Below are 14,421 nucleotides of genomic sequence, written 5' to 3' on the forward strand. Positions count from 1 at the left end.
AACTTTCTATCCACTAGGCCAACTGAGCTCTCTCTATGGAGATGTTGTTAAGTGCCGTTGTGTCGTAGATGACTGATAGTCACCCTATGAATGAAAGACCTGAACACTTGTAGAACTTTCATAGTTTCTTCCAAGTTCATAGAGTTTCCAGAGGCAACAATATATTGGTACCTCTGATGGCCTATGGTTAGGAACTGTGCTGCAAACCTAAAGACACATAGTTCAAATCCACCAGCTATTTTGTAGGAGAAAAATGGGCAATATCCTTCTTTATTATTTACAAACTCTGAAAATCTACTAGAGGACATTCTGGCTGGATGGTACATAGAAACAACAATATGCCAAATATCTGCATTTCCATATTTGTTATTTCTCACATCTGATTTGCTTTTCATGAATAAAAAATAATTCTAAGAATGTATAAAATACTTTGATTGTAACTGCATTAAACAGCCCTGTTTCTCAGTATATGCTTTGCAGTACGCTAACCTTGGTTATTCACTGGGAGAAAAACTTCAGAGTAGAAGGTTTACTTTAGATCAAAGAAATAACTAAGTCAGAGCCTGTTTCATTAATATTATATCTACCAAAGAACCCTCTACCCAGCACCTAACTGGATTAAAGAAAAATATTTCTCTACTATCTCTCACCAATCTGATGAATTAATCCCCAAAGTTTTATCTCTTTGTTTTCAAATCTGCAAAACAAGATATATGAAAGATTTTGGGTTTTGATAATAGTAGTTTGTTGGTACATAATATCAAAGAAAACTTTGTGAGCAATGTATATAAGCTCCAAATGTTAACATATTCATGAAAAAGATGAAACTTTCTCTAATTTTGTATGTATGCCAAAAAGTAGGAAACTATTAATGGTCCTTGGAGGAACTTGCTGTTTGTAGGCTCCCATATTTTGTTTCTTTTATGCTGAATTCCTCACCCTCTTTTTATACAGTATATCGTATAATTATTATTATTTTTTTTTACTTTTTATAAATGGTCTACCATGACTTTTCCCTTAAATTATACCAAAGTCACTCACTTTAGGATAACTTTCCACTCTCTTATGATTGCATTAAAATGCTATTAATTTTAACTTAAATTCATTAGTGTTCTAAGTTGGCTTTCTTTTCCATTTTGTTTGAAGACATAATCCAAGTAAGATAAAAAGGAGTTAGCTGATACATTGTGGTTGTGGTTGCTGTTAGGTGCCATTGATTCAACCATGACTCATAATGGTCCTATGAAAAATCTGAACCTTGTCCAATTCTACACCATCATCACAATCTCTGTCATACTCAAGCCTATTGTGGTACTCACTGTCTCATCCATTGACTGAGAATCTTCCCTTTTTCCCTCTGTCTTCCATCTTTCTCAATGATGTTTCTCTCCAATGACTGATTCTTCCTCAGGACATGCCTAAAATAAGTGAGATGAAGCATCACTATTCTTATTTCAGAGGAAAACTTTGGTTGCATTACATCAAGGCAGATTTGTTTACTCTTTTGACAGCCTGTGGGATATTCAATACTCTTTACCAGCACCAAAATTCAAAAGTACTAATTCTTCTTTGGTCTCCTTTATTCATTGCCCAACTTTGAGGGGTATAGGAGCCATGGAAAATGCCATGACTTGGATCAGGCACATCTGTGTTTAAAGTGACATCATTACTCTTTTGAACTTTGAAAAGATCCTTGACAGCAAAATCCTTCAATGTAAGGTATCTTTTCATTACTTTATTGCTGCTCCCAAGGGGCTGACTGTGGATCCAAGTAAAATAAAATCATAAACCACTCCAATCTCTTCTTTATTTATCATGATGTTGCCTATTAGTCCAGTGTTGAGAATATATGTTTTATTATTGTTGAGGTATGTTGTTGTTGATTGCCATCGAGTCAAGCATGACTTGTAATGGTACTTTAAACAAAAGACCTGAAGCCTTTCAATAACTATCATTGTTTCCAGAGGCACATTGTTTAAGGAGTGGATGCTACCCCTGCTTCCAAACCTTTCTTAAACTGGGAGCTCCACCAAACACTGTCCACCATGGGTAACCATTATGGCATTTGATAACCTAATGGTACAAGGTTCAGCATTACAGCAACCCCAGGTTACCTCAGTAAAGCAAATTGACAGAAGAGTGCTGTATCACTTAGAAGAATGTTTCTCCAAAATATAGTAACAACAAACTTTAAATTCAAAGACCCTCCCAGAGGTCTTATTTGTTGACTTTATGAAAGAGGCTTATGTAAAAAAACAACCAATATAGTAACTTTTCTTGGCCTGGTTTTAGTTGTTTTTGGTCAAACATTCTTCTAAGTGGTATAGCGGTGGTCTGTTCATTTGCTGTACAGAGATAACTCTTGGTTGCTGTGATGCTAAACACTGTGATGCTGATGTGTCAAATGTGGTAATGGTTAACCCATGGTGGACAGTGTTTGGTGGTGCTCCCCAATTAAAAGAAGCTTCAAAGCAGGCATGGCATATGTTTCTGAAATAGCTTGCCTCTGGAAACCCTGTGAACTTGGAAAAATGATGAAAGTTATACAAGTGTTCAGGCCTTTTGTTTACAGGATCACTATGAGTCATCTATGACTCAACAGAACTTAACAACAACAACAACAAATTATAGTTGTTGTCATAGTAGTTGTTGTTATGTGCTGTTGAGTCACTTGAGAGTCATAGCGACCCTATGTACAACAGCTCTAAGCTCTGCTCTGTCCTGTGCCAATCTCATTCTCTCCAACACACTCATCCCGATTGCCCCAGTCACTGAATCAATCCACCTCCCAGAAAGGGCCTTCCCCTCCTACACCTGCTCTCCAACCTCCCAAGCATGATGTCCTTCTCCAAGGACTGGTCCCTCCTTACAACATGTCCCAAGTATGTCAAAGTCTCAGAATCCTTGCCTCCAAGGAGGAGCCCGGTTTAACCCTCTCCAGGAAGAATCTGTTTTCTTTGCAGTCCATGGTACCCTCAGCACTCTTCTCCAACACCAAAGCTCAAAAGCATCAATTCTCCTTCTGTGTTCCCTGGTCATTGTCCAGCTCTCTGATGCATAACAAGTGATTGCAAAGACAGTGGCCTGTACCAGACGCACCTTAGTCTCCAGAGAGACACCATTGCTCTTGAGTACTTTAGAGAGGTCCCTAACAGCAGACTTTCCCATTCCAATACGTCTTTTGATTTCCTGGCAGCTGGTGCCAAGGGTGTTAATTGTGGAGGCAAGCCGACTAAAGCTGTGAACAATCTCAATCTCTTCACCATCCATCCTGATGCTGCCAATTGGCCTAGTGGTGAGAATCTTTGTCTTCTTGACATTGAGCCTGAATCCATATTGAAGGCTGCAGTCCCTGACCTTCAGCGGCAAGCACTTCAGATCCTCCTCAGTGTCAGCAAGCAGGGTTGTGTCATCTGCACAACACAGATTGTTGATAGATCTTCCACCAATCCTGATGCTGCATTTCTCCTCACAGAGCCCAGCCTCCCACATGGTCTGTTCTGCATATAGGTTGAAAAGATATGGAGACAGGACACATCCCTGGTGTACACCCTTCCCAATTTTGAACTATGCAGTGTTTCCTTGCTCTGTTTTGACGACTGCCTCTTGATTCAAGTATGTTTTGCATTTGCATGATCAAGTGTCTGGGATTCCCATTCTTCCAGTCAGTTGGCCAAGTGGTTGTTCTCCAGATTTCTTGACACAATTTGGTGAGCATGTCCAAGGCAGCATGTTGGCTGAAATATGTCAATTGGTATACCATCTATTCCTGGGGCCTTATTTTTTGCTATTTCCTTCAAAACAGCTTGAAATTCTTCATCACCATAGGCTCTTGCTCATATGTTGTCTCATAAAATTTTTCTGTGTCTGCCAATTCCTTTCAATACAATGACTCAGTATATTCTTCCCATCTTCTTTTGATACTTCCTGGATCATTTAATACTCTGCCTAAAGCATCCTTGGTTATAGCAACTTGAGGTTTGAATTTGTTCTTCAGTTCCTTGAGCTTAAGAAATTCTGAGCAAGTTTGACCCTTCTGGTTTTCTGACTCTAGCTACTTGCACAATTCATTGTAATATTTTACTTTGTCATCTTGTGCTGCCTTTTGAAATCTTCTGTTCAGCTCTTTAGTATCTTGAATTCTTCCTTGTGCTTTGGCATCTCTGCACTCCAGTGCAATATTCAGAGTTTCTTCTGCAATCCGTTTTTGTCTTTTCTTCCTCTTCTGTCTTTGTAGTGAACGTTTGCACTCTTCTTGGATGATAGTAACTAGTATTAAAAGTCATAGTATTTAATCTTCTAATAGATTTCTATGATGTTTAACACATACAATAATGCTTATAAGCCAACATTTTTCTATTTGTACACAGAACTCTTATGAAGGATTATTATCAAAGTATTCCTTAAACGTAGTAATCAAGGACATATCTCTAGGCTACACTTTAAATTTGGGTTCTCCCAATTGCAAAGTACCAATAACAATTCAGGAATCCTGATTTTTTATTTAAGTGTTTTAAAATGTTTATTAGGAGAAACACTTTTCAAAATAAGATTGTTTTACAATGACTGAACTGACTCATGTTGTCCCTCCACTAGGTGTATTGTAAATCTTTAGGGGAAGAAATAGCTCATTTTTTTAATGAAAATAATTTGATAAATTTCAAGCACCATCTGTCAGTTAGTAGTCCATCATTTAATGCATTACCCTACCAGGGCTCCCATCTAAGAGACAGGAGGATACAAAATAGCATCACTTGCAGATAAGAGGTTATGTAAAGATTTTTTTCCCTATCATCAACTTTTTTGCAGAATGATTCTGTGTATTCCTTGCATCTCTCTTGGTGCTTCCTGAGTCAATAAAGATTTAGATGGGGAAGGGTGGTGGTAGTAGAGAAATGTGAAAGATCCAGTATGCAAAACAATATACGCAACCTTTGTAAATAAACCAGCATAAAAGAAATTAACAAAATATTTCACGCATAATTCCTTTCATTTTTGCAGTTCAAGACTTAAATTTGGTGGGGTTTTTTTTGTTCTTTCAGCTTGAGAAATGCCAGCAAGTCCTTCCATTTATATCCTCTGACACCAGCTCTTTGCAATTTGTTAGAATACTTTGCTTTGTCTTCTTGAGATAACCTTTGAATTCTTCTGCTCCCATCTTTTCTCATTGTTTTGATTTCTCAATGTTCTCATGCAATTTTTATTGTTTCTTCTGACATCAATTTTTATTTTTTCTTTCTCTGTTGTCTTTGTAATAACCATTTGCTCTCTTCATGGATGATATTCTTAATTTCATCCCACAGTTACTCTGGTCTTTGATTATTGGTGTTAAATGTCTTAAACTTGTTCTTAGGATGATTTTTAATTCAGATCATGAACTCTACAATCACCTACTATACATCTGAAAATTTTGCAAAGAATAAGAATGACAGTAGAAGAATTGATGTGTTGATCTTAGTGTTGAAGAAGAGTATTGAATATCATATGGATTGACAAAAGAAAAAACATTTATTTGGAGGCAAGGATGGTAAAGCTTCTTTTCTCATGCTTTGAACATTTTGTTAGGAAAGACTATTCTTTAAAAAGAGACAAAGAGACATCATGCTTTAAAAGGTGAAGGGTCAATGAAAGAGAGGAAGACTCCCAATGAGAATTGACAGAGACTGCAACAATGGGCTCAAATGTATCATAATCAAATAATGATGAGTATGGCACAGGATAGGACAGGATGCAGGTTTATTATTCTTAGCATTGCTATACATCATACTCAACTCAGCAGCACTTAACAACAACAACCATTGACTTGCTTTTTTTTGTTCCAATTTGTTTCAACTTAAATTTTCCAATCATTGCAATATTCAAACATGTGCTTTGTCCCATTCCAAGGGTATTTTAATAAAATATAAAACATTTCTATACCTTTTTAAAATGGTTGGTCTGGAAGAAAACACACACAGAAATAAAGAATAATTCAAAGCAAACAACTCAAAACACCACTATTACAATGACAAAATGCCTCCATAAAAACTATTTTCAGTAGAGTCAGGCTCAATTTTCAGGACACGTCTTGAAGGACTGGCAACTTATCACTTGCAATTTTGGGTAATAGTGTTGAAGACAGTTCAATTGGCATAACAGAGTCCACAAAGACAGTGCTTTATTTTCTATATGGTATCAACTAGGGTTTTAAAATCTTGAAGAAGTTCATCTATGTTGCAAATATAGTTATCTCTTCATGCAGAGTAAAGAAGAGCAAAGATAAGAAAAATCTCAAAGAAATAATCAGTCTAAAAAGCTACTGCAGTCCCAGAGACATGCGCTTCAAATCCACCAGATGCTCTGCTGGAGAAGAAGGGGCAATCTCCTGTACCAGACAGATCCGATTTAATGGTATAAACACAAAAAATAATAAAAATTTTTACATTTTTTTAAAAAAAGCTAGCGGACTACAAAACCCATATCCTAGTATCTAGTCCGAGATTAGAACTAGATTGTATATGGCTACTGCTATAAACCCCTCTACTTCTTCATTATGCAATAAAGTGTTAATTAAAGAAGCACTACATCACTTACTGTATCTTAATTTACTACTATTCAGATTATTTATATTAATATGGAAAATAATATTAATAAATAATATTGGTACTGATTAATATTGATAATTTAAAACATGAAGTAAAAGGTACACAGTGAGAATTTATTTGTGTACTCTGTTTTTAAAGTATAATAATACTTCTTGTCTCTATTCATGACTTTATTTCCTTGCAGTTATGCTAATGTTACTAAATTATATATGTCATTTATCCATGTCTACATCTTTGTCCCTATCTCATCTCTATTTCTATTTCCAGAATATTGAATCCAGCTCTAGTTCTAATATTTCTGTGCTTAGTGATTGATTTAGTATTATTGATCCTTGACTCCATCTTGTAATAACCCTGATATGGAAAATTACAAAAGTACAGAATTGTTTTTGATGAGCAAATAAAATCCGGCAGTAGCCAAAGAAGACTAATCTTGTTCAGAAAAAACTATGAACCATTGGACTTTAACCACTGATTGACAGCCTGGTTACAAGTGGGAAAGCAATACTGATAGTCCATAGATTTTATTTGTGCAATTATCAGGCAATGTAATAGAATATGTCCTGTTGGATAACTGAAGTATTTTTCTTTAGAGGTAATAAAGAAGAGGTTAGAAATATATTTTCTTTTAAAGAAGAAATATATTTACTCTTTTATCTACCTTATTTACATTTTTGCAGTATAGTTCTTTCTGCTCCTTTTTGATGTCACTGCATTAATTTCTTATTTGAGTTGTTTCTTCTCTTTATTTTATTTTATTAGATTTCTAAATGAGTTATCTCTTTTATTGACTCTTTTGAAAAACCTGTTCCTGGTCTTGCTGATGGTTTTAATTGTTTTCAGACCTTGTCCTTATAATTTCCTTTCTTCTAGCTTATATTGCTCTCTTTTTATGTGTTTTTCAGTTGCTATGAACTGATTCCTGAGAGCCACTTTAGCTATAGCCCAGACTTTTTATGTTTTGTTTTCATTTTATATTCAAGAAACTATTTTATTTCATTTTCTATTTCTTACATGACTTAGTAGTATTCAAACAGGGTATTACTTAGCTTCCACGTGGGTAGTTTTTCTCTTTATCCTTTTATTTTTAAGTTCAAGTTTAAGCCATTCCCATCAAGTTTGATTATTTACAGAACAGTTTGTATCATTGCCATTTTGCTGCATTCCTTTTTCTGTTGTTGCTGGTTATTTTGGTGCTTCTACATTACTTTGCTGTCTTTGTGTGAAGAACTTTATTTATTTATTTTTGTAGAGTTGCTTTTGGTTTCATGATTTACTTCAGGCCTACTTTTCCTTCATATTTTATGGAAATCTTTGCTGGTACAGGATTTTTGGATGGCAATTGTTTTCTTTCAGCCTTCTGTTTATGCCATACCCTTGTCTTCCTGTTCACATGGTTTCTGCTGAGAAGTAAGTGGTTAATTTAATTGGTTCTTGTTTGTAGATGACTGTATTACTCTTGCTGTTTTTAGTATTCTATCCTTGAATTCATGCATTTCTTTTGTTTCTACTACTGTGTAGATTTTACTTCTCTTAAATCTTATACTTCTTTATTTATAGTTCCTTTTTTTTTCTTTTGCCATTTGTAACTTCTTCAGTACCAATTCTTGGAACTCTATTTCAGTATATCATTTTCCACTTCATGTCTCTTAGAGTATTCATTAGTTCTGTGATCTGGTCTGCTTTTTTTTAGGAGAAAGCTACTTTTGTTTTTTTCATAATGTTTGAACCTACATGCTGTTTGTTTGAAATTCTTCTTGGTATCTGTAAAGCAATTTCTGTTGTGTCTGTGTGGATTGTTACCAGTTCCTTATCTTTATGGTGCTACTGATAGAGTTGTAGACTTTAAATATTTCCTCCATTTTAGTTGCCTAGCGATAATCTTTCCATTTTCTTATGGTGGCAAGTCTAAACTGCAACAAAGCATTGCCTACTCCTGCCCCATCTTCACAATTACTACACTCACGACCGTTTTTTGCAACCACTGTGTTAGTTCATCTCACTGAGAATCTTCCTTTTTTGCTATAGTTCCAGTCTACCAAGCATGAAGTCTTACTCATTGATTGATCCTTCCTGATAAAAACTGCAAAATATATGTAACAATGTTTCACAACTCTTTCTCCTAAGGAGCATTCCCATTGTACTCTTCCAAGATGTTGTTGTTGTTGTTGTTATTGTTGTATGCAATCAAGTTACCTGCAACCCGTAGTGACCCTGTGTATAGCAGCTCTGAACTCTACCTTGTCATGAACCAATTTAATTCATTCCTACATACCAACCCTCATTACCCCCATTACTGTATCAATTAGTCTCATCCAGGGTCTTTTGCTTCTGTGCATCCTTCCAAGCATGATGTCTTTCTCCAAGGACCAGTCTCTCCTAGACGTGTGCTCAGAATATGTGAGATGAAGCTTCAAGATCCTAGCCTACAGGGAGAAACTTGGTTTGATCCTTTCCAAGATAGCCCATGGTATGTTCTTCTTGTCAGTCCATGATATGTTCAAGACTCTTGTCCTGCACAACAATTCAAAGGCATTAATTCTTCCTCTATCATCCTTTGTAATTTTCCAACTCTCTGATGCATAGCAAGTAATTGCAAAGACCATGGCCTGTATTAGGCACACCTTAGTCTCTAAACTGACATCATTGGTTTTCAGTACTCTGGAGAGGTTCTTGACAACAGATTTTCTAAATACAATTTGTCTTTTGATTTCCTAACTGCTGGTGGTAAGAGTGTTGATCATGGGGTCAAGCCAGCTGTAATTGTTCACAATCTCAATCTCTTCTCCATCTATCAGAATGCTGCCAATTCTTCTAGTAGTGAGAATCTTCGTATTCTTGATGTTGAGCTTCAATCCGTGTTACAGTACTTGACTTCCTGCAGTAAGTCATCTTCTGTTTCAGTAAGGATGAAATGCTTATTGTAGGTTGTTGATGCATTTCCTCCAATTCTGACACCACATCATTCCTCCTTATAAAGGCCTGATCCCCAGATAATCTGTTCTGCAGGTAGATTGAAAAATATGAAGACAGAATGCATCCCTGACACACTCCTTTCCTGATTTTGAATCATGTAGTGTTTCCCTGCTCTATCTTCCAAGATATTCTTTTGACACATCATTCAATATTCTTAACTAAAGCTATAATTCAAATCTATCAATGGTTGGTGGTGTTACTTATTCACTTTTTAGCTTCCTTATGCATATGAGGCTACTAAAAATATTACATCTTTGGTTAGTTCTCAAAGCTGAAATTATTTGTATATGTACTCTGTAAAGGTTTTGTTGTCATGTACCGTTAAGTCAAAACTAACTTGTTTGAACCTCCAGCAGGTTTTCAGAGCCAGTGATTCACATGATATGTTATTATCCATCTTTCTTCCATGGAGTAGTTGGTAGACTCAAACCACATGGGTTTGGGTTAATAGTGTAGTTCTTTACCATCAAACCTCCTTTGTAATAGGTAAAAGTAAGAAAATACTAGGAAATTATAATGTGTTTGGGTCCCATGGGTCATCCCAACTGTTAAACTACTTTAGCCTACCATTCATATTTAATGATATTTTTCTTCATTTTTAACCCTCCAATCACAATATTAAAAGCTTTTTTCTTTTAAATTTTGGCATTTTTATAAGTCTACCATTTTTGTTTTTATCACCCTTACTGTATCGTCTATATTTTTTTTCTGTCTTTGTATAGTTTAGGTCTTGGGAAAATCTCTATAGCTTGATTTTTTTTCAGTCACTCAGAAAACATGACGTTTTTTCCTTTCAAGTGTCAAGAATTGTGGAAAACTCATTAAATAAATGTCTGATATATTTAAATTCAGAAATATGTACAGAATGAAATGAGAGCCATAAATACAGGTTGTTGGGGTTTTGTTTTGTTTTGTTTTAGTTTAACTTGCATAGTAGATTTTTTTTTAAAAAAAATTCTTTGGGGGGAAAATGGTTGGGAAATGATTAACAATTTATTCCTATGTGTAGTTAATACATAAAACTTTAATTTGCCCCATTTCCTTTCAGGTAGAATATAATATATTCACTTTGACAGTCAGCCTGTTTGCATTATGATTTATCATACTTTTTAAATTTAGTCTCCCAGGACCTCTGTAGGTGTTTAAACAATTTCCTAGTCGACTTGGATTGCTCAAATTTCCCCCTTTTTTCTATCCTCTTTTATATTAGTTTAGTTTTCCTCTCAAATTTCCATCTCTAACATTTCTCCTTGTTAGTTCCTGTACACCCCTTCCATTAGACTTTTGTCTCATATTTTTACTCATATTCATTTTTCCCCTCTAACCTTCTGTACTGCATTTTTATGTCCTTTGAACTATGTGTGGTATTCTACCTTTTATTATCACCATAATGGATTATAAACTCCTGGGAAGATGCTCTGGTTCTTATTTTCTATGTCTTTTACAACAGACTGTCCTATGCTTAATAGGAATTCATATATTTATCGATTTACATTTAGTTATTTTAATGCCAGGTTCTGACATTATACTAAAATCTTACATTTTTTAAACATTAAAAACTTTGCTGGAGTTTATTCTCATATGTGTTATATTTCCAGCAATTAGATTATTTAATATCTGATTTATTTTGTATAAGATAATTTTATAAAAATAACAGAATTTCCAGTGCAAGCATCATCTTTTCTGCAGTGGGTATTATGATAAGTGAGTTGCCACATAAATTTTATTTTAAGCTAAAATGCCAGTAGGCAGAAAAAAAAGAACACAAGCTTTTTCAAAGGCAAAGAGGGTCTCAAATTTTCAAGGCTTATTAAAATTTATATCTCTCTGAAAATAAACTTTTGAACCATTAGTTTTGTTCTGTTTAGCACATGAAATGATTAAGATAAGGTTGAGTTTGGTGTGTGTACACAGGTGTGTAATTCATGTATGCATTATGAATTTTTTACTTTTCAATCCTTGAAGCTACACTAAAAACTTGGTATTATTTTTTTAAAAGAAAACATTACATTTTGAAATTTCTTTTTAGTAACACAATTTTTCAGCCAGCAGAGCTACCAGGGATATTTAAGAAAATGTTAACATATCAAATGTGAAGCTACTTATGCAATCTTTACATTTATATATGTGTCTTAATTTCCTGTACTTTGTCTATTTTATATGTGAAATGCCATTTAGTAGTGTCTATCAATGAGGTTGATTGATTGATACAGTGACTGTAACATTGGCCTAGCGGTTGTGAGAATAGTGCAGGTTAGCGTAAATTCCTGATCTGTTTTTCACTGGGTCACTGTCAGTTATAGTCAACTCAACACCAACCAATTAAAATAGCGTCATTCAAAATTACTCTATGTTATTTTTATTTTATGTATCTTGGCACCAGTAGTAACCAGGAAATAAAAAAACGTATTGCGATGGGAAAGTCTGTGGTTAGGGACCTCTCTAAAGTACTCAAGAGCAGCGGTGTCTCTCTGGAGACTAAGGTGCGCCTGATACAGGCCATGGTTTTTGCAATCACTTGTTATGCATCAGAGAGTTGGACAATGACTAGGGAGGATAGAAGGAGAATTGATGCCTTTGATCTGTGGTGCTGGAGAAGAGTATTGAATGTACCATGGACTGCCAAGAAAACAAACAGATTCATCCTAGAAAGGGTTAAACCAGGCTGCTCTTTGGAGGCAAGGATTCTGGGGCTTCTTCTGACATACTTTGGACATGTTGTAAGGGTAGACAGGTCTTTAGAGAGGGACATCATGCTGGGTAGAGTAGAGAGACAGTGCAGGAGGGGAATATCCTCTATGAGGTGGATTGATTCAGTGACTGGGGTAATCGGGATGGGTGTGTCAGAGGCAATGAGATTGGCACAGGATAGAGCACGGTTTAGGGCTGTTGTACATAGGGTCGCTATGAGTCGCAAACTACTCGACGGCACATAACAACAAGAACAAGAACAACAACAACAACATTATATGTTAGATTTATTATTGTTTTTCTATTCCTTTAGACCTTAAGGAGCTCTGATGGCATAGGGCGCTGTCAACTGGAAAGGTATGGAGATCAAATTAACCAACTTTTCTGAAGAAACACGAGCAGTCTCCTCTTATAGAGACAGACAGCTTTGGAAACCCAAAGAGCATCACTATGAGTCAAAATCAACTAATCATCAGCAGCCTAGTGGTCTCTGTCTTGATCTAATTTTAACAGACATTATTTTGCAAGTCATGGCTACACTTCTGTCAATTTGAGTTTCCTTGCAAGAAAAAAAAAATCTTTCACAAGATAAAATGCCTTCAATGAGAACTCAGGATACTGCAGAAGAAAGTAATGAATAACTTTCTTTCAGTCAGTATCTCTACAAAGAGTAAATTTATACCATTACATTTTCAAAGTAATAGCTATTTTGGTCATGGGGATGGAAGGAGGAATATTGTGTCTTTTAAGCTCCTGTTACAATTCTATAATAAGATTATGGTATGAAAATATTAATGTCTTCTATATTTCTGACTGTAGTAATGTACAATTCCATTCTGACCTTTCCAATGATATGATAGATCTTTCTTTCTTGGCACCTTATTTCTTTTTTTTTTGTCTTATACTGTAATAGTCTAATAAGAAAAAGGGCAAAATGACCCATTAATCAAACTTGCCAATGTGTTACATAATAGTCTCAATTTTGTATAATTGTGTTGGTTATATGTTCATTGTTTAAATATATATTTACACATATTTATGCATTTGTTGTTGTTGATATTGTGTGCTCAGTCAGAACTGACTCATATGAGATGCTCCTGTGGGTCTTCAGAGGCACTAAATTACATGGAAAAAGAAATTGTACATCCTTGTTCTCCTGCAAAGCAGTTGGTGAATTTGAAACAAGTGGTTCTGGGATTACAATGTAGCTTCTTTCCACAAGGCCACCAGGCTCGCACACTTACACAATATAGAAATTCTATTACTTAAAGTATATTGCTTGTTATGTGCTGTCGAGTCACCTGTAACCCACAGGGACACTATGTACAAGAGTTCTGAACGCTGCTCTATCCTGTGCCAACCTTATTGTCTCTGACACACCCATCTCCATTACCCCAGTCACTGCATTAATCCATCTTATCGAGGGTCTTCCTCTCTTGTGCTGTCCCTATACTCTCCCAAGCAGAATGTCTCTCTCCAAGGTCTAGTCCCTCCTTGCAACATGCCCAAAGAATGTCAGATAAGGCTTTAGAATCCTTGCCTCCCAGGAGCAGCCCAATTTAACCCTCTCTAGGATTAACCTCTTTGTTCTCAAAGCAATCCATTATATTTTTTTTATTTTTAATTATTTTACATAACAATAATTTTACTTTTTCAGGTCCAATTATGAATTGTGGGGGGAAAATCAAATACTTATTGCTTATTTCTGTCTTCTGAAAACTAGGGGTTCTTTGATTTTAGTAAAATAAAAATATTTTCCTAGGTATTCTGGAAAAAGGAGTCATCTCTGTAGATGTTAGTGAACGTCTATGAGGTTTCTGCATAAATATGCAAGGTAGTTGAGCTAAATCCTTGAATTTGTGTTCTCAAATTATTTTTTATGATAATGTAGACAAGTAGAAAAGAAGAGCAATTCAAGTCTCATTCTGCAAGTCAGCTCGTCAAAAGTGGTTTAAAATACTTGGTTCACATTTGTTTTGTGCATAGGAATGTTTGTTATAAAAGCCAAACTCTTCACTCTAAAACCTCTTCTCTGTGGGTGGCATAAAAAAAAATCACTGCATTAAGATTGGGAGAAAGGTCTTGTAAGTGGTATCCTAGGATCCCCTGGCTCACTTCTAAAGAAATCAATTAATAGCAATACAGTGATTAACAGCACTGTCGGCCAGGT

The sequence above is a fragment of the Elephantulus edwardii genome, unplaced genomic scaffold (assembly GCF_000299155.1).
Source record: "Elephantulus edwardii isolate Elephantulus edwardi_28Jun2011 unplaced genomic scaffold, EleEdw1.0 scaffold00022, whole genome shotgun sequence".
In the NCBI taxonomy this organism is placed as follows: domain Eukaryota; kingdom Metazoa; phylum Chordata; class Mammalia; order Macroscelidea; family Macroscelididae; genus Elephantulus; species Elephantulus edwardii.